Source organism: Dasypus novemcinctus, chromosome 21 (genome assembly GCF_030445035.2).
Source record: "Dasypus novemcinctus isolate mDasNov1 chromosome 21, mDasNov1.1.hap2, whole genome shotgun sequence".
In the NCBI taxonomy this organism is placed as follows: Eukaryota; Metazoa; Chordata; class Mammalia; order Cingulata; family Dasypodidae; genus Dasypus; species Dasypus novemcinctus.
The window spans coordinates 62,522,092-62,548,955 of record NC_080693.1 but is presented as its reverse complement, the minus strand read 5'-3'; the positions used below and the strand labels follow the sequence as shown (position 1 = coordinate 62,548,955).

General features: G+C 44.1%; 1 long non-coding RNA gene and 1 pseudogene across 1 annotated transcript; one reads left to right on the top strand and one right to left on the bottom strand.

Annotated features, from left to right (window-relative positions):
- The first annotated feature begins 5,692 nt into the window (after positions 1-5,692).
- On the top strand, positions 5,693-24,942 carry LOC139437265 (uncharacterized). Its single transcript, XR_011647003.1, has 3 exons — positions 5,693-6,124; positions 22,243-22,328; positions 24,682-24,942. It is a non-coding gene; the product is annotated as an uncharacterized lncRNA (long non-coding RNA).
- On the bottom strand, positions 11,578-12,802 carry LOC101447052 (protein SET-like; annotated as a pseudogene).
- Positions 24,943-26,864: the final 1,922 nt, after the last annotated feature.

Below are 26,864 nucleotides of genomic sequence, written 5' to 3'. Positions count from 1 at the left end.
ACCCACAGCGCTGATGCGCACAAGAAGTACCGTGCCATGCAGGGGTGTCCCCCACGTAGGGGAGCCCCACGCGCAAGGAGTGTGCCCCGTAAGGAGAGCCGCCCAGCGCAAAAAAAGTGCAGCCTGCCCAGGATGTCACAGCACACATGGAGAGCTGACACAGCAAGATGATGCAACGACACAGAGATTCCGGGTGCCACTGACAAAAATACAAGCGGGCACAAAAGAACACACAGTGAATGGACACAGAGAGCAGACACCTTGGGGGGGTGGGGTTGCAGTGCAGGGAAGGGGAAAGAAATAAATAAAAAATAAATCTTTAAATAAATAAAAAATAAAAATAAATAAAAATATTCCAGGAAGTGGACTTGGCCCAGTGGTTAGGGCATCTGCCTACCACATGGGAGGTCTGCAGTTCAAACCCCAGGCCGCCTTGACCCGTGTGCAGCTGGCCCATGCGCAGTGCTGATGCGCGCAAGGAGTGCCGTGCCATGCAATGGTGTCCCCGCGTAGGGAAGCCCCACGCACAAGGAGTGCACCCCATAAGGAGAGCTGCCCAACACAAAAGAAAGTGCAGCCTGCCCAGGAACGGCGCCACACACACAGAGAGCTGATAAAACAAGATGACGAAACGAAAAGAAACACAGATTCCCAGCGCTGCTGATAAGGATAGAAGTGGTCACAGAAGAACACACAGCAAGTGGACACAGCAGACAACTGGTGGGGCGGGGAAGGGGAGAGAAATTTTTTTTAAAAATCTAAAAATATATATATTCCTCTTTTTTAAAATTGAGGTGAAATTCACATAACATCAAGTTAATCATTTTAAAGTGAATAATTTATGGCATTTAGTACGTTCACAATGTTGTGCAACCACCTGCTCTATCTAGTTCCAAAACATTTTCCTCACCCCGAAATAAAACTCCCTACCCATAAAGCAGTTGTTCCTCATTCCATCCTCCCCCACAGCCCCTAGCAACCACCAATCTGTGGTCTGTCTCTATGGATTTACCTACTGTAGCTATTTCATGTAAATGAAATCATACAAATATGTGACATTTTGTGTCTTACTCCTTTTACTTAGCATACTTTTGTAAAGATTCACCACCTTTTAGCATGTATCAGCGCTTCATTCCTTTTTTATGAATGAATATTCCATTGTATGTATTTACCACAATTTGTTTATCCATCCCTCCATTGATGGACATTTGGGGTTGTTTTCACCTTCTGGCAGTTGTGAATAGTGCTGCTACGAACATTTGGCTAAACCACCCCTCTTCTTTTTAAAGCGTTCTATCTGAAAGCAGAATTAAGGACAGCCTTTGGGATTTTGGCAGATCAGGCTGACTCCCTCCTCAGAACAGAACAAAAATCCTTCATAGCTTCATAAATTTTCTCAGTTCTCTTTTCTACCTATTGCAGAACATTATTTTAAAAGGAAAGGGTTTTTTTTTGTTTGTTTTAAAGATTATTTTTTTATTTCTCTCCCCTTCCCCCGCACCTCCCCCCCCACCCCAGTTGTCTGCTCTCTGCGTCCATTCGTCGTTCGTTCCTCTGTGACCACTTCTATCCCTATCAGGGGCACTGGGAATCTGCGTCCCTTTTTCTTGCGTCATCTTGTTGTGTCAGCTCTCCATGTGTGCAACGCCACTCTTAGGCAGGCTGAACTTTGCTGCACTTTTTTGTGCTGGGCGGCCCTCCTTACAGGGCGCACTCCTTGAGTGTGGGGCTCCCTTCATGCAGGAACACCCCTGCGTGGCACGGCACTCATGTGCATCAGCACTGCGCATGGGCCAGCTCCACAAGGGTCAAAGAGGCCCAGGGTTTGAATGTTGGACCTCCCATGTGGTAGGCGGACACCCTATCCGTTGGGCCAAGTCCACTTTCCAAAAGGAAAGATTTTTACACACCAGAAAGGGAGCCATTGGTAATCCTCTTGTAAAGGACCAGGAGAAATGAAAATTAGTCGCAAGCCTTTGGAGGTGACAGATGGGTAATGCACCAAGATACATAACATGAAATAGCAGCCCTGGAGGGCCCCGCCCAGATATTCAGGTGACTCTTCCTGCAGCACCAGGACAGCTACCTGGACCAATGGTTTCCATGTTTTCTCACCAGTTACACATTAACATCTAATTGTCTGGCCAGTCACAGATGATGCCTGAAAAACCTGGAAACTGTGGTGAGTTCTGCACATACATGAAAGTCACTGAATGCAGGGAAATAATGTCTGGTGCCTGAAGGAGACAGATTGACACTTCAAATCTGGGAGGATTTCAGACCTAGAAAAAATGCTTCTGTTCTCAGTGACTCTGGAAAAATGGCCAGAAGTAAACATTTTGAAAAATCTTTTGAGTTAAGAATAGACCTAGGTCCGTGTGCTGGTGAATGAAGTTCATGTGTCAACTTGGCTAGGTTATCGTGTCCAGTTGTTTGGTCAAGCAAGCACTAGCCTGATTGTTACTGTGAGGCTACTTTGTGGATTTAAATCATTAGGAAGTTGATTGCATCTGCAGCTGATTACTTCTGCAATCAACAAGGAAGATCGCCTTCAGCAATGAGAGAAGTCTCATCGGATCAGTTGATCAGTTGCAGGCTTTAAAGGAAGAACTGATGAGTCCAGCAGTCAGAAGGAAGAATTTCCATCTCTACTTCAGCCAGCCAGTTCTCCTGGGGATTCATTGAAACCATCAGAGTTCCCAGCTTGCAGCATGCCCTGCAGAGTTCGGATTTGCCGGTTCCCACAGTGGGGTGAGCCAGTTCCTATAATAATCTCAATAAATGTGTTCAGTTTCCCTGGAGAACCCTGACTAATACAGTCACATCACTTTTCCAGGACTTGTTCAAGTAATTCTCTCCTGAGGCAGGTTGTTTCCTTTGCTGCCACAAGGATTCTCCTAACTTAACTTCTCTGAGCCTCAGAGTCCTCACCTGTGAAGGGGGGCTAATAGCAGTGCCCGCCTCACATGGTTATCATGAGGATTGTATGAGTTAATGCAGTAAACTGCTTAGACCAGAGTCTGCCACATGGCCCTCACCCAGCATTGGTGACCCCACCACCACCATCACCCTCATTAGTTCAGGTATTTCCCAACTGTGTCCCTGCCTCTGTCAGAGCCAGCTCATTGCCAATCCCATTCTCTCTCTGGCATTACTTCATGTTGATTTGGAAATATTTTCCTTGGCTCCTGTTTTTGTTCTCTCCACAGATTTTCTCCAGGTATAATCTAGTTTACTTCAATAGCAATTGCCTGGCAAGGGCCTTTTCACAGCACCCCAGCTCTTGCTAGTGATCAGCAAACTGGATATCACGTAGACCAGAGGCAAGTATGGCTTTATTTACAAAATAACCGGCCTTGAAAAACTGTTTATAAGAGGCAGAAGTAAAGTGACCATTCATCTGGGTTTGCCTGAACTGAGGGGGTTCCCAGGACATGGTACATTGAGTGCTAAACCAGGAGCGTCCTGAGCAAACCGGACAAGTTGGTCACCCTGGGCCTGGAGTCAAATTCTGACTTCCTGTGCAACCTTGGGCAAGCCCCAACCTCTCTTACTCCCATCTGTAAGATGGAGTTGATAAAAGGCCCTATGTTTTGGGATTAAATGAGTGAATAAGTAGAAATGGCCCAGGAGAGTGCCTGGAACATCGTAGATACATGATATATATCATAAACTATTACTGATTCGGATTTTTGCCAAAGTTGTTGACCAAACACTCATCTAACTTTTATCTTTCACTGAATTTTGTTTGTTTCAGTTCTTCCCTTTTAACTGAAAGGGATAAAAAGCCGGAGAACCAGTCAATATTTTGTTTCCCCCAAATGTCAAGTTTGGGTTTAGTCCTAGGGTGATTGCCATGGTTTTAGCTCAAATCACCTACGCTCTCATGTACACATTGCTGGCACCACCCATAACCTCCCAAGCAAGCACCTTGTTCCTAGAACAAGAAACATCCCATCACCTGCACCATATTATTCTAGAATCACAAACTGGAGCAATATAGAAAGAGTTTCAAAAAGCATTCAACTAAAGAGGTTTCTTATTTACCTTTCTTTAATCAAAAACTCCATTATTCAAAACACCCTCTAATCCCAAATACTTCAGTTTATCAAGGTGTTACTATACTGGAGAATCCAGTCCTAGTGGATCCACACCACAAAGGTAAGAGAGAGTGAATAAAGGCTTTTAGTGCCTACCTATAATGTGCAGACTCGCATGCACTGAGCACTTCAAGGGGAAGAGAAGGAACGGGTGGGGGCTCACCAAGAGGAGCCAAATATGGAGCTGCCTCCCCCAGGAGGAAAGATAAGTCATGTCCTACCATAAATCCCAAGACAGTATCAGGAAAGGCTTCCTGGAGAAGGAGAACCTTAAATGATAAGTAAGACCTGTGGAGAAGAGGGAAAGGACAATCCAGGAGCTGGAACAGAGCAGGCAGGTGCATGAGACAGGATGGAAAATGTGAGGACGGTGAGCAGTTTGAATTTGCTGGGGCATGGTGTCCCCGAGGGGAAGTGATGGGTCAGATGCTTGGAAAGGTAAGTCGGGAGGAGATGCTCCAGGGCACTGAATGCCAAGCAACGTACCAGTAAACCAGAACCCAACTACCCTGAGCCCTCAATAAAATGGAGGCTTAATATTTTTGTTTGTTTCTGCACTTTCCTTTTTTTAAAGAAAGAAGCAAAATTTTAAGTGCTATTTATCTGTTGGATAGAACTTCCCTAATGAGGCACAACATATGTGAAAATTTCTGTTCCTAATGCAGTGTTTGGTGCACAAGAGGTGCCGATGGATATTTAAGCTAAGTTTAAAAAAAAAAAATGTTTCAAAGAAATCCTGTAATCCATTCTTCCATCCAGGAATTGATTCTGAATTAGTGGGAAAAGTCACACACAACCCCAATCTATCTGTACATCAGAATTGTCCTCTTTGGAGCTCTGTCTGTGAAGAACACAGTCTCCTATACATTCAACAAAGCCTTTTGGGAATCTTATGTGTCAGGCACTCTTGAGACATTGGTGATAGACATTGGAGAACCAGAAAGAAATGCCTCTGCCCTTGTGGAACTTTCGTTTGTTTGGGGAGACACACAATAAACAAGCAAATGGATAAACTTGTAAGCAGAATGATGCTTGATAGAGATAAGGCCCACAGGAATAAAAAGCAGGTGGGTCACGCATTCAATGTTCACTCAGACCAGGTGTAGTGGACACCTATGACGAGCTGGACCCTGTGCGAGGTCTGGGTTTACATCAGTGAACAAAACATCAGCTCTCTGCCCACTGGACCTTTCATTGCAGCACCCAGAGGTGATAGAGGGTGCGGGGCTGGGGCCTCTGTTTTAGAGGTAGTGATCAGGAGATGTTCTTTGAGAAAGGAACTTTTGAGCTGAGCCTGGCAGGGAGAAGAGCAGAAGCAAAGGTCCTGAGGCTGGAAGGCAGCTTGCCAGATCAGAAAAGAGGTCAGGGTAGCTGAAGCAGAGCAGGAAGGACCCTGTTCTCAGAGAATTGACATAGATTCTTGATGGAAAAATCCACAGGCTCCCAGACTTCTGAACTGTAGTTGGGAAGGGGGTGGAGGTGGGCAAAGTGATCACCCCCTCCTTCTACTCCCCATTTCCTATACCTGGGACAGAATCCTGAAAAGGACACCCCAGTTTTCTAATCCCAAACTCCCAGGTAGTTTACCCTGGAAGGAGAGGTTGAGGGTTATTCTTAATTTGCAGTTCATTGGCGTTTCACTTCACACAAAGACAAAACTCACAGGTCCTCACAGAATGGAGCCTTCTGGGCCAGGCCTGGAATGTACCTCCTCTCTCTCACACACACACAAACACACACACACACACAGTGATTTGCCACTTTTCCTTTACGCCTGAGGGAGAAAGAGCTGTTCAGAGCCACACACCCAGAGCTGGCCGGCAGGAGCAGGGTGGGTGGGACCTTCCCTTTGACACTCACCATGGTGTAAGACTGAGCCAGCCTCTCTGGCCCCAGGGCTGAGCACTTCCTCTACTTCTGGGACACTTCTGGGAAGGCTCTCCTTCCCAAAGACAGCAGAGAATGTTGGCTTTATTTCTTATATTGCAAGAGCTCCCATCCGCCAGAGATCACCAGATGCCAAGGTGAGAACTTAAGAGAAGCCTGATTTTAAATTAGACTCACAGCCAGCTCCGTGGACATGGCGGGTTTCTAGGAGCCAGTAGAGTCAGCACTGTCTGTCCTCATGGGCAGCGTGGTGAGAGGCTTCTACGTGGAGAAATGGAAGATCAGGGACCCCAGTTCCCAGTCTTGGGATGAGACGGTGGGGGCACCAGTCGTGGCTTAAGGGATTCAGCCCACACCTGTACTCATCCAGTCCTGCCCCAGGCTTCGATGGGGACTAATGATTAATATTGACAGCTTTTCAACCTCCTTAAAAGGGTATGTCCATGTTGTTGCCCTTTAAGCCCTCCTGGGTAGAAATTTTGAGGCCATGCTGGTACAAAACAAAACAAAACAAAAAGCTTAAAAAACATTTGAGGGAAGCAGATGTGGCTCAAGCAATTGAACTCTCACCTACCACATGGAAGGTCCTGGGTTCAGTTCCCAGGTCCTCCTGGAGAAGATAAGCAAGACAGCTGGTGAGACGGGCTGGCATGGCAAGCTGATGCAATAAGATGACGCAGCAAGTAGACACAAAGAGGAAACACAATGAGAGATGCCACAAAGCAGGGAGTGGAGGTGGCTCAAGCGATTGACTGCCTCTCTCCCAAATGGAGGTCCCAGATTCAGTTCCCAGTGCCTCCTAAAAAGAAGATGAGCACACGGCAAATGGACACAGTAAGTACAAACAAGGTGAGGGGGAATAAATAAAAATAAGCCTTAAAAAAAATTGAGGCCCTCTGCCATTCACACTCTCAGCTTTAAAATAAACACATTTATAGAACTCTTCACAAATTTACCCAACCCTTTCCCATATGTTATTTTAATTTCTTGATAAACCTGTGAGTTAATAGTTCAGGGTTATTAGTCTCACTTTACTACAGAGGAAACTGATGCAAAGAGAGTTTCATTTGTTCAAAGTCACCCAGTTAGTACTGGAAAAGGTGAAATAGGGACTCATATCTGAGGCTAAAAAGCTTAACCTTGTGTCCCCTCTGCTTCGTGTAACTGCTCCTGCCATCCGTCCTCCATCCAGATTTCCGTGGTTGACCAACAGTGCCTGCATGTGCTTAGGCTCACCAGGGGAAGACTGGGAACTGGTTTTCCCACCAGCGGTGGCAGAGCATGCTTTCTGTGACAGCCTCATTATGATGATTAAATCATCCTGTGCTGGTGACAGATCGGAAGATTGGAAGGCAGGTGGACGATGAACTCAAGAGTGCCTCTGGGACAGTTCAGCCAACATGAGCCATCCATCATGGGGAACCTGGCAGGGCCACTGGTCTCCTCCTGGAATCCTCCAGGGCCTCCTGGGACAATTCAGTCAAGGTCTTGATGAGCCAGATGGTATCTACCTCCATTTGCATCTAAAATTCCTCATCTCCTGGCATGGATTAATGGACATGGCATAAAGGAGTGCCCTAATGGGGTTGGCAACTTTCAATTCCTTCCTGATTGCCATTTAGGGAAGTCTCTAGGGGAAGCTTCCCAGAGGTGAAATGACTTTAGGTGATGAGCAGAAATACAATTAGACAACAATTTGGCAGAATCTATTAGACTTTTAAACAAATGAATTTATCCTACAAATATATTCTCTCATGAGCCAAATGAAGCATTCACAAAGACATTCACTGAGGCATTTGTCCATGTTGAACAAATATCTATTAAGCATTTACTATGTGCCAGATAGTTTGGGGCACTGAAGATCAAGCAGGGGATGTGACAAAGTACCTCGTGAGCTTTTATTCTAGAAAAGGAACATTTTCAATACATCTTTACTCAGCTCCTACTATGTGCCAGGCATTGCTCTAAGATAAGATTGCCAGATAAAATACAGGAGGCCCAATTAAGTTTGAATTTTAGATAAACAAGGGATAATTTTTTCATATATGTCCCATTCTTATGTCTCAAGGGAGGGAGAGCAGGACATTTTAGACATGCTTATACTAAAAACTATTGTATTTTAATTTGCTAAAGCTGGCAAACTTATTCTAAGAGCATTGATTTTATGTATTTATTTTTTAAGTAAACTTTATTTCAACTTCAAAAAATAAAATAACTGACAAAAGGCAGCTTAACAAATTATGGAAGCATTACTCTAAAAAAATTCTGTCCAGGCACATTTATCTTTTTTTTTTTAAGATTTATTTTTTATTTATTCTCTCCCCTTCCCCTCCCCAGGTTCTGCTCTCTGTGTCCATTCATTGTGTGTTCCTCTGTGATCACTTCTATCCTTTTCAGCAGCACCAAGAATCTGTTTTTCTTTTTGTTGCGTCATCTTGTTGCGTCAGCTCTCTGTGTGTGCGGTGCCATTCTTGGGCAGGCTGCATTTTCTTTCGCGCTGGGCGGCTCTCCTTATGGGGCACACTCCTTGTGTGTGGGACTCTCCTATGCGGGGGACACCCCTGCGTGGCATGGCACTCCTTGTGTGCATCAGCACTGTGCATGGGCCAGCTCCATACGGGTCAAGGAGACCCAGGGTTTGAACCACGGACCTCCCATGTAGTAGGCAGAAGCCCTATCCATTGGGCCAAGTCCACTTCCCACATTTATCTTATTTAATCCTGAAAACAAACTCAGTTGTTTCTCTGGTGTTCAGAAAAATACATAAAAGAGCACAGATTGGTTAAATGACATGACCAAAGTCTCCTTGTTAATGGAGAAAAGAAGAAATGCTTAATCATATTCATATCTCATAAACTAAGCTCCAAATTCTTTTTTTAACCTTTAGCATTTCTCTAGTGCCTTCTTTGCCTTTGCTATGAAAATATTACAATATTCCTGTTAACTATAGTCTATAAGTTACATTAGCTGTATTTTTCCCATATATCACCGTATTCTTAACACCTTGTTGTAGAACATTCTTGTATCTATATTATTAACCACAATCCTCATCTACCACGAAAATTACTTTTATAACAGTCCCTAGATTATTCTCTAGTTGTCTTTCAATCAGCATTAACCTCCTTAGACTACCCCTTTCAGCCACGATCACATTTATAAGTCAGTAGTATTTGTTATATTCATTATAATGTGCTACCATCAACTCTACATCATTACCACATATTTACAATTGACCTTATTAAACATTCTATATACATTCAGTATCAACTTCCCCTCCTCTACCCACATTCTGTCTCTTACAAACATACTCTATGGTTTAACAATATACATCCTTTTGTGTCTGGCTTATTTCACTCAACATAATATCCTCAAGGTTCATCCATGTTTTCATGCGCTTCCCCAGTTCTTACAGCTGAATAGTAGTCTATCGTATGTATATGCCACATTTTGTTTATCCATCTATTGGATGACGGGCACTTAGGTTGTTTCCATCTTTTAGCAATTGTGAATGACGCTATGAACATTGGTGTACAAATATCTGTTCACACCCTCGCTTTCAGTTCTTCTGAATATATTCCTAATAGAAGGATTGCTGAATCATACAGCAGTTCTATATTTAACTTTCTGAGGAACCACCAAACCATCTTCACAGAGGCTACACCATTTCCCTAATAGCCAGTGATGTTGAGCATCTTCCATGTGCTTTTTGGCCATTTGTATTTCCTCTTTGGAAAAATATCTTCTGAAGTCTTTGACCAATTTTTAATAAGGTTCCTTGTCCTTTTGTTGTTGAGTTGTGTGATCTCTTTATGTGACATGGAAATCAAACCCTTGTCAGATATGTGGTTTCCAAAGATTTTCTCCCATTGAGTAGACTGCTTTTTCACCTTTACAAAATCTTTTGAAACACAACAGTGTTTAATTTTGAGGAAGTCCCATTTATCTATTTTTTCTTTCATTGTTTTTGCTTTGCATATAAAGTCCAACAAATCACCATCTACCACAAGACCTTCTTTCCATTTTCTTTTAAGAATCTTGTGGATAAGATTTTATGTTTAAGTCCTTGATCCATTTTGAGTTAATTTTTGTATAAGGCATGAGAAAAGGGTCCTCTTTCTTTCTTTTAAATATGGATATCCAGTTTTCCCAGCACCATTTGTTGAATAGGTTATTCTGACCCAGCTGGGTGGGTTTGACAGCCTCCTCAAAAACCGCTTGAGGGTCTATTTCCAAACTCTCATTTCAATTCCATTGGTCAATCTATCTTTATGCCAGTTCCATGTTTTTGTTGTTGTTGTTGTTGCTTGTTTGTTTTTATTTTTTTTTATTTTTTTTATTTTTTAATTTATTTCTCTCCCCTTCCCTGCCCTCCCCTCAGTTGTCTGCTCTCTGTGTCCATTAGCTGTGTGTTCTTCTGTGTCCACTTGCATTCTTGTCAGTGGTACCGGGAATCTGTGTCTCTTTTTGCTGTGTCATTTTGCTGCATCAGCTCTGTGTGTGTGTGGCGCCACTCCTGGGCAGGCCGCGCTTTTTTCCACACAGGGCAGCTCTCCTTATGGGGCGTACTCCTTGCACGTGGGGCTCCCCTACGTGGGGGACACCCCTGCGTGGCACAGCACTCTTTGCGCACATCAGCACTGCACGTGGGCCAGCTCGTCGCAGGTCAGGAGGCCCTGGGTTTGATCCCTGGACCTCCCATGTGGTAGGCAGACGCACTATCCATTGAGCCAAATCCATGTCCCTCTGTGTTTTTATACATACACATTTAGTTTTATTGTAAAAAAAAAGCAACTTGTATACTTTCAAGTTTTAAAACTGAGCATCACCTTTCCTTTCCAGTAAACTAAAAAGAAAATTTAAAAATAAACAGGAACAAAATTACAATAGAGAATGTCAATTCCAAATAAGATCCTACAGGTTCTGCTGATTCTCCTGCCAAGTGGAAGGTCTTAAGGCATCATTTTATTTTTAAAGTATCATCTTAAACTGGAAGGATGTCCATTAAACATCACAATTAAACATGCCAAAGGAGAAGGCATGTTGTCAAAATGCCCACTTAACCTCTCAAACCCACCCTTTGCTGACCTTCCATTACCCCATTTTTAAATAATTTTCTTTTTTTAAACAAAAGAAAGTAGACAGATACATATTGGTAAATGCTAACTGTCCATGTTCACATAGAGCCACAGTGTAATCGCTAAACCCAAGTACAGACAAAGGAAGAAAGAAGCTAGAATTCTATGCACTACTGCACAGGGGCCTAGCACTTTCCAACTTCCCCCAAAGTGAAGGAAGCAGAAAGTTTTACTTTTTTCCTCCAGAACATGGTTTTGTGTTGATTCCATAAAATTTTTTGTTGAGACAGGAAGGGATAAAAATTAATTTGGAACAGAAAAGGGTATAGTTTTTTCCCCAATGTATTCTGCTCCAGGTATTTTCCCCAAAATAAGTTGAGAACCATGGTGTAAAGAAGAGAAAAGAGACCTCAAGAACAGGGTGACTGAGCACAATAGGGGAAAAAAATACTGCAACTTGCTTTCAGGGACTGGAGAAAATTTAAAAGGGGAGGTTGGAATCCATCAGTGTTCTATTAGTCATCTTCTCCTTCATCCTTCTCTCCTTTCTCTCTCTCATCATCACCATCTTTATCTTCTTCTCCTTCATTCTTGTCCCTTCTTCATCAGTCTCTTCCAATTCTCTTCCTTCTTCTTTTTTTTTTTTAAGATTTATTTATTTATTTATTTCTCTCCCCTTCCCCCCCCCCCCCCAGTTGTCTGTTCTCTCTATTTGCTGAGCCTTCTTTGTCTGCTTCTATTGTTGTCAGGAGCATGGGAATCTGTGTTTCTTTTTGCTGCGTCATCTTGTGTCATTTCTCCGTGTGGGCGGCACCATTCTTAGGCAGGCTACACTTTCTTTGGCGCTGGCGGCTCTCCTTACAGGGTGCACTTCTTGCACGTGGGGCTCCCCTACACGGGGGACACCCCTGCGTGGCAGGGGACTCCTTGTGTGCATCAGCACTGTGCATGGGCCAGCTCCACAAGGGTCAAGGAGGCCCGGGGTTTGAACCACGGACCTCCCATGTTGTAGACGGACGCCCTAACTGCTGGGCCAAGTCCGCTCATCATCCTTATCAGGAACCAAATAGTACTGCAGTGGATTTGGCCAAATATCATCTTTAATTACCTCTCCTAACTCATCTGCATCTGCCCTGGAGTGGTCAGTACACCAAGTAGAGAAGCCCTCTGGCTCTTCATGCTGACTCTTCCTGCTGGTTTCATTGTGTTTGACTTGAATGTTTTGTCAAGTCCTTTCCAGATTTCCATCTGATTTCAGTCAATCTCTTTTGGATTAAATTCTTTGGAGAGAACTTTATTTTCAAAGTAAGGATTTTCATCAAAAGGAAAATCTATTCTGTAACCTGACTTTATATCCTCAAATTCCATCATGTCAACTCTGGTCCAATAATGCAGCACCTCTTCATCCTCCTCCCCAAGTGGTGAAGACATTTGTGAATGGTTGACAACTGTTTTTACCCCCAAATTTGGGATTTTGATAATCAATTCTGACCTCTTCTGAAAGGATGATTGGTGAAGTTTATGATTTTTCTGTTCTACTTTCAAAACTTCCTCACTGCCTGGTTCATTAACTCTGTCCATTTCATTTTATACTTCATCAATATGTTCATTTGCTTCCTGCTGTTCTTTTTCTCTTTTTGGCAAGGCCAGAGTGACTGATGTCTCCTCTGGGCTATGGGCAGGAAGCAGCTTTGCTTTCTTCCTTTGAGGCAGGAGTGAAGACTGGTGCTTGGGGGTCATGCTGTTGGAAAAGTCCGGTAACCAGAACCAAAGAGATATGTTCACCTGGAAGAAATTTTAAAAATTATAGTGTGTGACAATCAGCAAGATGGCAGCAGAGCAAGGAGCTTCTAGAGTTAACTCATGCTACAGGGCAGTCAGTAATCACCCAGAGCTATCTAAAGCACCTGTTTGGGGGCTCCAGGAGATCAGAATAGCATCCTGCGACATCCTTGAAAGAATGGGAGGAGACTGCCCATCTGCAGACAAGATTCGTGAGCAGAGGACTCCATACCACAGAGGCTGGTGCCCATCCTCCACCAATGGCGCCACTCCATGGCTGGAACTGGAAGCTCCACTTCCCAAAAACAGGGGAGGAGGAGATGGTTGGGTACCAATTTCAGCCACCTGATTAGTAAACTCAGCTGGCCAAAGCATAATCCTAAAAACAGCCAAAGTTTGAACTTGCCCAAGTCAGAAAGAGGCTGATAGCTACCATTTTTACTCCACCCCCAGCATGAGAGGCACCATGTTGTTTTTACCACTGTAGCTAAATAATATGCTTTAAAGTCAGGAAACGAGAGTTCCACCAACTTCATTCTTCTTTTAAAAAATAGTTTTGGCTACTCAGGCGCCTTCCAGATAAAATTTGATAATTGACTTTTCCAATTCTACGAAGAAGGCTGTTAGAATTTTTATTGGGATTGTGTTAAAATCTGTAGATCGGTTAGGGTAGAATTGACATCTTAATATTTAGTCTTCCAACCCATGAACAGAGAATGTCTTTCCATTTATGTAGGTCTTCTTTGGTTTCTTTTAGCAATGTTTAGTAGTTTTCTGAATATAAGTCCTTTATATCCTAGGTTAAGTTTATTCCTAAATATTTGATTCTTTTAGTTGCTATTATAAATGGAATTTTTTTTAAGATTTATTTTTTATTTATTTCTCTCCCCTTCCCTGCTCCCCCCTCCAGTTGTCTGCTCTCTGTGTACCTTTGCTGTGTGTTCTTCTGTGTCTTCTTGCATTCTTGTCAGTGACACCAGGAATCTGTGTCTCTTTTTGTTGCATCATCTTGCTGCATCAGCTCTCCATGTGTGTGGCGCTACTCCTGGGCAGGCTGCACTTTTTTCATGCTGGGTGGCTCTCCTTACAGGGTGCACTCCTTGCGTGTGGGACTCCCCTACACGGGGGACACCCCTGCATGGCACGGTGCTCCTTGCGCACTGTGTGTGGGCCAACTCACCTCACGAGTCAGGAGGCCCTGGGTTTGAACCCTGGACTTCCCATATGGTAGGTGGACGCTCTATCAGTTGAGCCAAATCTGCTTCCCAATGGAATTTTTTTTTTACTATCTCCTCAGTTTGTTCATCAGTAATGTATAGAAACGCCATTGATTTTTGCATATTAATCTTCTATCCCACCACTTTGCTGAACTTATCCATTAGTTCTAGTAGTGTGTTGTGGATTTTCCAGGGTTTTTAAAGTATAGGATCATATCATCAGCAAATAGCAAAAGTTTTACTTCTTCCTTTCCTATTTGGGTGCCTTTTATTTCTTTTTCTTGCCTAATTGCACTAGCTAGAACTTCTAGCACAACATTGAATAACAATGGAGACAGTGGGAATCCTTGTCTTGTACCTGATCTCAACAGGAAAGCTTTCAATCTTTCACTATTGAGTACAATGTTAGCTGTGGGTTTTTCATATATGTACTTTATCATATTGAGAAAGTTTCCTTCTATTCCTATCTTTTGGAGTGTTTTTATCAAGAAAGGATGTTTCTTGATATTTTGTCAAATACATTTTCCTAAAAGCATTGCTTTTAGGAGCAAGAGTTTGGAAACAACCTAAGTGTCCATCAATGTGGAATTTATTAAGTAAACTGTGGTACATTGAAACAATGGAAAATCATTTCCAAAAAAATAATGAGGTAAATCTATATGATGATCTGGAATTATGTCCAAAATATATAGTTAGGTGAAAAGAGAAAGGTTCAAAACAGCGTACAGACTATACCTCCATCTTGTAAAGAAATTCAGTTATGGAGATGTATATATATATATATGTTCACTGAAGCATAGACTTAATCTGGAAGTAGCATGGAGATGGGTAATGATAGTTGTCTCTGCAGAAGGGGAACAAGAGGATTGAGGGATAACAAGGGTACCCTACTGTACACCCCTCTGTACTTTTGAATTTTTTACCATATCCATATATTACTTATTTTTAAATAAATTATGTTTGCTCTTTAAGATATCCTCGCTGGCATGACTGCAAGACTTTTGGACAGGACTGCCATAGAGGGTGGGCAATCAGCCTCCCTGAGGGTCTTCAACAGTCAGGATGGCAGGATGGTCCCAGAGGCAGGGGAAAGAACAGAATGACCTTGAAAATTCACCTGAGGTCAACACTAAGAACTGTGGACATAACAGTGAATTTTCAGGGCTTGGTACAAAATGTCTGTCCCCTTGTTCATAAATTATTAAGAATTTCAAAAGAGTAGCAGCAGAGCTACGTAATCCCTCACAGAGCCAATTTCCACTGTTCTGGTTGTGAGCTCAGAGGAAAAACTAAAGCAATAAAATGAACGTAAATCAAAGTCAGCCATGTTAATAAAATGAATCTAAAAGGTCAGTATGGCAGGCAGGACATTAGAACTCAGACAGCTTTAGTGCCCGCCTGGACAAATTACACAAACTGTTATCAGAGGTACCCCAAAGTTCACTCAAAATATGTCTCCTGGCTCATTTAACTCCCATTTCCCTGTCAGTAAATTATTAACCGAACAGGCTCCAGCTGGTAGAACTGGTGTCACAACATCGGCTTGACGTCCACACATAAAACTCCTCGATAATTTGGACTGGATGTGACCCGGAGCTAAATTGATCTCTTGCTGAGCAGTTGCACCAGGCTTCAGGGGAAGAATCCCTGAGAGGACGTCCTGCTTCCTTTCGAGCAAGGTGCAAAGTCCCCAGCCAGGAGCCAAAGGCAGCCCCACAGCCTCAGAGCAGCGGCCCATAACCCAGCGGTCACCGACCCCATTAGGCCAAGGGCAACAGAGGAGCCCACAGAGGCCTCTGGTAGATTGGAAGGAAAAAGGGGAGAGGCAGGAAAAGGAAAGAAAGAGTCTGGGTGAGAAGAGAATGCAGGATGAAGAAGGAAGGAGAAGGAACAAGTAAGAGAGCAGAATCACAAGCATGAGGTGAAGTATATGGTTCAAAGAGCTACTCCAACCTCTTTACCACCCCAACTCAGCTTCTGGAAGTTCTGCCCAGCCTCAAGGCTCAGCTCAAAGGCCACCTGCATCATCTCATTTAATACCCCCCACCCTTTGAGGTAGGCATTATTATTGCCCCAATTTTGTGAACAAAGAAACAGAAGTACAGAGACGTTTATAACCTACCCAAGGTCACACAGGGGGAAAATGGTACAGCTGGGATCCAGTAGTCTGACTCCAGAGCCCTCATTTTTAACCACTCAGCTCTATCATTTCCCTCTTCTGCCTCACTCTGTACCCCCAAGTGTCTCCGACATTTCTGCTTGTTGTATGGAGAGTGGTGTCCAAGTTCCACCTCCCACCCCATCCCCAGACAAGTTCCCTTCAGGACAGGGACTCTGTCTTACTCATATCCCTTGTTCCCAAGCAATCCATCACGATGTCCAGCACATAGTAGGTGCTCACTAAGTATTAATTCCATTCCTTTCTCATCACACATATACCAAGAGTATTGAGCCTAAGCTATACAGATTGGGAGAAAATATTTGCAAGTCATCAACCCAACAAAGGATTTGTATCCAGACTATATAATGACTCTCAAAACTTGATAATAAAAAACAAATTTTTTAATGAGCAAATGACATGAATAAGTACTTCACCAAAGAAGATATGAGGATGGCAAATAAGAGCATGGAAAGATGTTCAACATCCTTAGTAATTAGGGAAATGCAAATTATTAGAATACTAAATTTAAAAATACTGACAAAACCAAGTCTGGCAACGATGTGGAGCAACTGGAACTCTCATACATTGTGGATGAGAATGCAAAATGATATACCACTCTGGAAAATAGCTTGGCAGTTCCTCAAAAAGTTAAGCATAGAGTTACCCAATCCCCAGTAATTCCACTCTCAGATATGGACCCAAGAGAAAGGAAAAAATATGTCTTCACAAAAACTTGTACATGGATGTTCATAGCAGCATTATTCACAACAGCCAAAAAATGTAAACAACTCAAATGTCTATCAACCGATGAATGTAACAAAATGTGGTATATCCATATAACAGAGTATTATTCAGTCACAAAAAGGATTGCAGGGGAAGCAGATTTGGCTCAATCAATAGAGCATCTATCTACCACATGGGAGGTCCAGGGTTCAAACCTAGGGCCTCCTGACCCATGTGGTGAGCTGGCCTACGTGCAGTGCTGATGAATGCAAGGAGTGCCCTGCCACGCAGGTGTGTCCCCCGCGTAGGGGAGCCCCACACGCAAGGAGTGTGCCCCGTAAGGAAAGCTGCCCCGTGTGAAAAAAGTGCGGCCTGCCCAGGAATGGCACCACACACATGGAAAGCTGACGCAGCAAGATGATGCAACAAAAAAAAAGACACAGATTCCCGGTGCTGCTGACAAAAATGCAAGCAGACACAGAAGAACACACAGCAAATGAACACAGAGAGCAGACAACAGGAGGGGGTGTGTGAAGGGGAGAGAAATAAATAAAAAATAAATCTTAAAAAAAAATAGGAATGAAGGACTGATAAATGCTATATCTTGGATGAACCTTGAAAACATTATGCTAAGTGAAAGAAGCCAGACACAAAAGGCCACATATTGTATGATTATTCCATTTTATATGAAATGTCCAGAATAGACAAATCCAGAAAGACAGAAAGTAAATTAGTGGCCACCCATTGTGGCAGAGAGAAGGGAAGGGGACAATGGGGAGTAACTGCTAATGTGTGTGGGATTTCTTTTTGGAGTGCTGACAATGTTCTGGAATTAGTGGTGATGGTTACACAACTCGGTAAATATACTAAAACCCACAGAATCATACACTTTAAAAGGGTGAATTTTATGGTACATGATTTATATCTCACTGTTAACAGGATGCTCTGGGTTCTGGGCATCTAGGTTCTTGGGTATGTCACATAAAGGAACTTAAGGACACGCCATAGGGTAGGCAAGGGAGTAAAGAGTTTACTAATAAACAACAAGAAAAGAGATAGTACAGGTAGTGGACTTGGCCCAGTGGTTAGGGTGTCCGTCTACCACATGGGAGATCCACGGTTCAAACCCCGGGCCTCCTTGACCCGTGTGGAGCTGGCCCATGCGCAGTGCTGATGTGCGCAAGGAGTGCCCAGCCATACAGGGGTGTCCCCCATGTAGGGAAGCCCCATGTGCAAGGAGTGCACCCCATAAGGAGAGCTGCCCAGCGTGAAAGAAGTTACAGCCTGCCCAGGAATGGCACCACACACACGGAGAACTGACGCGCAAGATGACGCAACTAGAAGAGACACAGATTCCCCTGCCGCTGACAGGAACAGAAGTGGACAAAGAAGACGCAGCAAATAGACACAGAGAACAGACAACCGGGGGGCGGGGGGGAAAGGGGAGAGAAATAAATAAATAAACAAATCTTTTAAAAAAAAAGAGAGATAGTACACAACCCCAGACACGGGTACAGATGTTGCTACAGGGTGAGATGCAGGCATGGAGCCCTGGGTTAGGCCTTTTTAAGACCTTTCCTCCTCCCCTTTCCTAATTTTGGGGAAGGGCCCCAGCTGTTGCCTATTCTGATTGGTTGCCTTACACTCCCCACCTGTTAGCTCTCAGGGGACCAATGAGGAAGTCTTTAGTTTGGAGTTATCCAGGACCAATAGGAAGGCCTGCTGGAGTTATCCAGGGCCTCCTCTTGAGCCCAGAGTCTCCATGGGTCTTTCTGGCTTTGTTCTTTTTTTATTTAAAGATTTATTTTTTATTTATTTCTACCTCCCCGCCCCACTGCAGTTGTCTGCTCTCTGTGTCCATTCGCTGTGTGTTCTTCTGTGAACGCTTCTATCCTTATCAGCGGCACCAGGAATCTGTGTTTCTTTTTGTTGCGTCATCTTGTGTCAGCTCTCCGTGTGTGCAGCACCATTCCTGGGCAGGCTGCACTTTCTTTCGCGCTGGGCGGCTCTCCTTACGGGGCGCACTCCTTGCGTGTGGGGCTCCCCTATGCGGGGGACACCCCTGCGTGGCACGCATCAGCACTGCGCATGGGCCAGCTCCACACGGGTCAAAGAGGCCCGGGGTTTGAACCATGGACCTTCCATGTGGTAGACGGACGCCCTATCCATTGGGCCAAGTCCGCCTCCCTGGCTTTCTTCTTTTTTTTTTTAAGATTTATTTTATTTTTATTTATCGCCCCCCTCCCCGCCCCCCGTTGTCTGCTCTGTGTCTATTTGCTGTGTCTTCTTTGTCTGCTTCTGTTGTTGTCAGCGGTCCTGGAATCTGTGTTTCTTTTTGTTGCATCATCTTGCTGTGTCATCTCTCTGTGTGTGCAGCACCATTCCTGGGCAGGCTGCACTTCCTTTCACGCTGGGCAGCTCTCCTTACGGGGCGCACTTCTTGCACGTGGGGCTCCCCTACGCGGGGACACCCCTGCGTGTCATGGCACTCCTTGAGCGCATCAGCACTGCGCGTGGGCCAGCTCCACACGGGTCAAGGAGGCCTGGGGTTTGAACCGTGGGTCTCCCATGTAGTAGACAGACGCCCTAACCACTGGGCCAAGTCCGTTTCCCTGGCTTTGTTCTTAGTAGCAGCCTTCCCTCAGGGGGTTTCTGGGCAGCGTCTCACAGCCAGATTCTCCACCAGGTCCTAGTTGTGGCTCCGTCTTCCCTCTTTTCCTATTTTAACCTGCCTCATCAATATAATACATTCATAGAGCTGTACATCAAAAGAAAAAATCCATTTTATTGTAGATAATTTTAAAAATAAAAACTTTAAAAATATATGGTGTCTGGAGGGCAGGAACCAGGTCCTCACCTGTTATAAATCATATAAGGTGCTTGATGCACTAAATGCTTAGGGTAGTGGTTCCCAAAGTAGGCTACACATTGAAACCACCTGGGGATCTTAAAAAATTCTGATGCCTGGAAACCAGACTGACAATGTGATGGCCTGGGGTCCAATCTAGGTACTGGGTTTTTTTAATGTGCAGCAAAATTTAGGAACCATTGGCTTAGCAAATTGTCCATGAACAACCATTCCTGGGAGATAAACGCCACCCCATCCCCTCACTTTCACCTCAGAGCAATCAGATTAGATTAGTTTTTGGCAAAGAAAAAAACTACAGTCATTCCAACTGTTGGCCATGCCAGATGGAAACAAATCAGAGCCCCTCCAGTTCTTAAGGGCTGCTGCTCTCTCCTTAAACATATGGTTGATGAGACCATGAGCAATTTTGAAGGAAGATCCACTCTGCAACCTTCTGCCTCCTCCATCCTCGCCCGGGCTCTTGCACTGCCACCATTTGCAGCTGGAGTTAGGGAAATGGGGAAGAAGTGAGGAAGCCACTTTATAAACATATCATCTGGACCAAAATACCCTTTTGCAAATCCCAGTAGAGTGCAGCAACACTTCCGTGTGTCCCTTTTCAGGAACGTTCATATTTTCAGTGAGGACTGCCTACTATTCAAAAGCCTGAGTCGCTAATGACAGAATTTCAGGGGCTAGTCTGAAAGATTTTCAGGGAGAGGGTCTCCTTCCCTTGGCTTCCCAGCACATGCCTGGACTGGCTCTGGTTATTTGACTGTTTTCTTAGAACAGAGAACAGAGAACCTAGCTAGCAGCATTCCATTTACTTAACAACTGTTGTTTGAACTGAAAGTTCATTCCGTTATGATTAGGTATTGTCTGGGGCATTTATGGTCTTTTTATGCCAAGCAATAGCAATCTCACTCTTAATTGAAACCCCTTTTGTGTCATCCACTGTTGTTTCATGCAGGTGAGTCTTTTTTCCCTGCCTTAGTTAAGACTTTTGGTTGCGGTTTATAAAAACAGACTCAAGCAAGCATAAGCAAAAAGGGAAGATAACAGGTGGGCCCAGGACAAGTTAAATCCCAGGGAGAGCAGGAGTCTGGGCATTATGGTGAGAATCATGGAATAGAAATTGAGCATCAATCAGTGGGTGGAAGGGTCAGAGCTCAGAGAACGATAAACATCTAAAGTTAATTGAACACTTACTATGAGCCAGGGGCTGTTCTAAACTCTACAGATATTAATTCTTTAATCCTTAGAATAATAATATGAAGTTGTTCCTATGTTACTAATATGAGGTATCTTTTTATTACCATTTCCATTGCACAAAGGAGGAAATTGAGATACACAGAAGATAAGCAACATGCCCAAGATCTCCCCATTGGCATTTGAACTCAGGAAGTCCTATTTCAGAGTCCACACTCTTAACCATAATGTGAATTGTGCCCCCAAGAGTTATACAGTAAGCAACCTGCACATCCATAATGGCGGCCCTGACGTGGAAGGTTGACTAGATCAGTTTTTCTCAACAGGGGCACAAAGGGCATTTTGGACCAGATAGTATGTTGTGCAGCACTATCCCAACCCCCATCTACTAAATCCCACTCATTGTGACAATTGAAGTGCCCCTGGGAAAGAGTACCATTTTCAACTGAGAACCAAAATAGATACCCCCAAAAGGAGTCTACATCTCTATTTTTTAGCCCCTTGAAAGATAATATCCACATGCCCTCTTTTCCTCCTCCCAGAGCGGTTGGCTCAGGGAACTGTGAACTCACCCCGCAAGGCTGCGAGCGCACTGTCCCTAGAGCCTGAAGGTGCCCAGAGTTCCCACTCAGGTGTTCCTTTCCCCAGGACGTGGCTGGGCCTTGGCTGAAGGGGGCGTCTAGTCTTATCCACCTGAGATAATGGGGTTGAAAATAGGAGTCGTGCACAGTGGATGCACTTCCAACAATCCTTCACAAAATATGCAGCAATTTTCAGGTTCTCATTCCTGCTAACAAGCTGGTGTGGTAAAAAGGGCAGGAAATAGTGATTTTCATTATGAAAGAAGGGTGCAACAGTAAAATTAAAGAAATTTTTGGAAAAGAGAAAAATACCTATAATCTTATCCCCTGCACGAATTCTTTCACTCTTGCATATAGGCTTTCATTCTGTCTACACTTGCACTCAAAGTGTGCAGAGCTATGGCCAAAGAGCATACCATCTGGGGTTCTGCCATTTTCACTTAACACTTATAAATGTTTTCCATGTTGCTACATCATCTTCACAATGAATGATCATTGTAATGTCTGCATAGAGTTCCATCACAGATCTACTCATGTTTAGTTTATTTCCAGTTGTTTTTTGTTTTTTCTTTTGATTTTGGATTGGTTTTTCATTCTATAAGTAATGCTGCAATACATACTTTAATGCATATAACTCTGCTTCTGTTTTAATTATTCAGATAATTCCCGGAAATGGAATTATTAGTCAATGGGTGTGGACCTCTTTCTGGATCCAAGCACGTAGTAGCATATCACCAACGAAGAGGTATGTGCCAATTGAAAATGTTTCCTGACAGTCTGTGAATATACTGATTTCACCACAACTTCACCAGCATTGAGTGCTCTCATTGCAAAAAAGAATCCCTTCATATATATGAAATGGTATTTCAAGTTGGCTTAAATTTCCATCTTTGTGATTTTATGCAATTATATATAATGTTTATCTTTGTTTTACACATTAAAACCCTGCTGCTCCAAAGTAGCCCAAGTTCACAGAGCTGACCACATCTAAATTTCAATCTGCTTAGTCCAGGACTTTTTCCACCCCACCCTGTGGGCTCCCCAAGCTCAGACCTGCTCAGCTCTGAAATCAGCTTCCAGGATGCAGTTCCCACCCAGGAGCGAATGAAGGGCTGGTTCAAAGTGGTTCTGAGTTGTGCAGTTAGAACCACTGCGCCTGGCTCCGTGCGCTCGGCCCAGGCCCAAAGAGGAACACAAGCCCCAGAGGGGATCCTGGCACTGCCCGTCCTCTCCTTCCCCACCTCTTCTGCTCCAGATCTGTAGAACAGAGTCCCCGAGTATGTCCCCTCCAGTATTTCCTTAGGGGAGTGATTGGTTCCCAGACCTGGCTTCTTCCCCAAATCCTTAGGGAGAACCCTTCCCACACACAGATCCTGGCCTCCTGAATCAGAATCTCCAGGCGCTGGGCCTGAGGAACTATAGCTTTCAACACCCTCCAGGTAATTAGGAGCTCAGCTAGGTTTATAAGATCACCTAGTGATACTTGTCAAAAAAGCAGATTCCTGGCCTACCATAGGTCTAGTACCACTTTTCCAATTTAATCAAACTGTAGACAAGCCTCAACTGAAAATGGCTCTTCCTTCTTCCCAAAGGAACCAGCTAGACTTCCTGTAAATCCAGTTTTCTCATCCAGCTCCACTTCATTAGCATAAAAGCATTGGAGAGTGAAGGAAAAAACGAACAGCTTTTCTGCTCTGGAGAAAACTCTCCCTCCCAAGCAGAAGGGGGGCTGCGGTGGACAGCCACATGGCAGGTGGTGTTTATCTGCAATCATGGGCTATTCACAAACCCCCAAACCGCCTCTTAGATGCAAATTGTTCATCAGCATCATCACTTAGCCATTCATCCCCAGAATTGATGGCAGCAACTTAAGCCGCTTTTTTTTCACCCCCTTCCCAAATCAAACTCAAAGAGCCAGCCAAGCCTGGGACCCACTCAAAGGCAGCACTTCCTGTGTGACAGGACATGTGCCACGGGGGGTGTACCTCCACCCCTGGCTTGAAAAAGGAGGAGTCAGGTTTGTTTGCTAGGTCACAATCACAAAGATGTGTTTATGTAAGTTCCAAAACATTTCCCCCTTTGTTGGTGGTGGAGAAGAGAGCATTTAACTTCTGCCTTACAACAGTTCTCTGACCTTACCGCACACCTAACTGTGAGCAGCACACTGGGGTCTCCGGCCAGATCTGATTACTTGGGTGACTGGGCCCGAGAAGACAAGGTTTGCACTGAACCAAGTCGTTTATTTTTCTAGCTGTCCTTACTGCAGGTTCACAGCACATGAAAAGTCGACAGCCTTGGGGACAAAGGACTCAGTAAAATCTCAATAATCTCTATGTCATGACCTCAAAACACTGGTTTTGACATTCCAAAAACATTCAATAAAGCCACCATGGGATTAAAATCATAGTAAGAGATCTTTTTTAAAAAAATCTATTAAATGAGGAGGCGGACTTGGCCCAATGGTTAGGGCGTCCATCTACCACATGGGAGATCGGCGGGTCAAACCCCGGGCCTCCTTGACCCGTGTACAGCTGGCCATGCGCAGTGCTGATGAACACAAGGAGTGCCCTGCCATGCAGGGGTGTCCCCATGTAGGGGAGCCCCGCGCAAGGAGTGGGCCCCATAAGGAGAGCCGCCCAGCGCAAAAGAAAGTTCAGCCTGCCCAGGAATGGCGCTGCACGCACGGAGAGCTGACACAAGATGACGCAACAAAAAGAAACACAGATTCCTGTGCCGCTGACGACAACAGAAGTGGACAAAGAAGACGGAACAAATAGACACAGAGAACAGACAACCGGGGTGGGGCAGGGAATGGGAGAGAAATAAATAAATAAATAAATCTTTTTTAAAAAATCTATTAAATGAAAGGAATTATAATGCCTAGTATTGACAAAGATATAAGAACTGGGCAGCCCTTTCTTCTGCTGTGTTTCCTGGAGGACAATTGAGCAATATGTGTCAAAAGTCCTAAAAATTATGAAAACCCCTGGATCCAGCAATTCCACTTCTAGGAATTTATCCAAGGGAATGGGGGTGATCAAAGGTGCATCAGATAAGGATATTACTTGCAGTAATATTTGTAATATTCTTTTTTTCAGGCAAAGAAGTAAAGAGTTTATTAAGAAACAAGAAAAGAAAAAAGTACACACCCCCAGACATGGGTGCAGGCATGCTATAGGATGAGATGCACTCATGATATTTTTAATATGGAAACATAGCAAATGTACCACACAATTGTAAGATGTTATTAATAGAGGAAGACGTGGGAGAAGGAGGGGGGTATGTGGGAATCACTTATACTTTCAATGTAACTTTTCTGTAATCTAAAACCTTTTTGAAAATAAAGTTTATTATATATATTTTTAAATGGAAAAAATCGAAATGATCAAAAGGAGAGTAAATAATGTAGACTAGACCCACAATGGGATCCTAATGAACTATTAAAAGTAATACTACAGAGTATGGGTCGGCCAACCACGACCCAGGCCCAATTGCCCCTCCACCTATTTTTTTTTATATAACTTTATTTTATTAAAGATTTATTTTATTTATTTCTCTCCCCTTTCCCCTCCCCCCCGCCATTGTCTGCTCTCTGTGTCCATTCGCTGTGTGTTCTTCAGCATCCGCTGGCATTATCCGGCGGCACTGGGAAACTGTGTCTCTTTTTTGTTCCGTCATCTTGCTGCGTCAGCTCTCCGTGTGTGTGGCGCCACTCCTGGGCGGGCTGCACTTTTTTTTTCATGTGGGGTGGCCCTCCTTGCAGGGCACACTCTTTGCATGTGGGGCACCCCTACACGGGGGCACCCCTGCATGGCATGGTACTCCTTGAGTGCAGCAACACTGCACGTGGACCAGCTCACCACACAGGTCAGGAGGCCCTGAGGATCGAACCCTGGACCCTCCATATGGTAGATGGACGCTCTATCACTTGAGTTACGTCCGCTTCCCTCCACCTATTTTTGTACATCAAGTTTTATCGGAACGTGGCCATGCTCAGTGTTTGTGTCTTGTCTTTGGCTCTTTTCATGCTACGATGGCAGAGCTGAGTAGTTGCAAACAACCCTGGGTGCTGCCAAGCCTAAAAACTATCTGGCCCTTTATAGAAAAAGCTGCTGACCCCTGCTATAGAAGAATATTTACTGACAAAGGCAAATATTTATGCCGTAAGAAAAAAGAAAAAACAGGCCACTGCATAATACCCTTTTTGTTATGCATGGAAATAAGACTGACAGAAATTCAAATAACAGTGGTTTTCTCTGGGTGGTGGAATTATGGATGGCCAGGTGCACATGTATGTTTCTGACAGACTTCTTTTCCTCTGTTGTCTGCTCTGACCATGTATTGCTTCTATAACTGGCAAGGGGGGAGATAAAATCAAAGAGAAGTTGGGAGCAGTATTATGCATGGGTCTGGCTTCAGTGCAGGCCTCCTGCTGTTTTCCACCTTCCCCTCCTTCCCCCCAATCTCAGCCCTCCCAGCTTGGCCCTAGTCCCAACCTTGCCCTCCCTTTTCAAAATCCCTGCTCTAAAGAGGAAAAGGAAGAGCGCTTTTATTTTGGGCAGGGGCCACATCAGCATTTGTACCTGGTAGGGGGTAGAGGAAGCATCTTTACTGATTTTGCCTAAAAAAGATGATACTAACGAAGGTAAGCACTAGCCTGTTCCCCAGACCAAGAATTCTGTTGCCACAGTCTAGGACACAGGTGAACAAGTCCCCTGTGCCAAGTTTGAGAACCTAAGTACCACCCAGCAGGCAGTAGTGTAAAGGACCCCGTTCCTGCACCCATTCAACAAACTGTTCCCAAGCGCTCCCTGCCACTGACCACAACTCTACCCTCTGGATGTGCTGAGGTGCCCTCGACCCAGCTTCTGCTTCCTGGGGCCTCAAAAATGGCAAGGACAAGCTTGGAAAATTAAAATAATAATAATCTCATACTCTCACAGTTGTCAATCTCTTTTACACACTTATGTTGTTCCATTTCTTAGTCAATATGTTTTTAAAAATTAGACATTATTAAGCACCTACTCTGTGCATGGCACTATGGAAAGTGTAGAAAGGAAAAAAAAGCATAGATGTCCCTCAGTCAAGATGCAGGTCAGAATCACCGAGCGAGGTTTGAAAATATAGAGATGTCAAAACCTTCTAGAGTGCAGCCCTGGAATCCATACTTTTAAAGCTCCCCAGGTGATTCTCCCAGTTGAAAATCTCCCATGTGGTACTGCAAGAAATATGCAATCATTAAAGAGAAAGCCCCATCATTTACAAAGATGGCTAACGGACA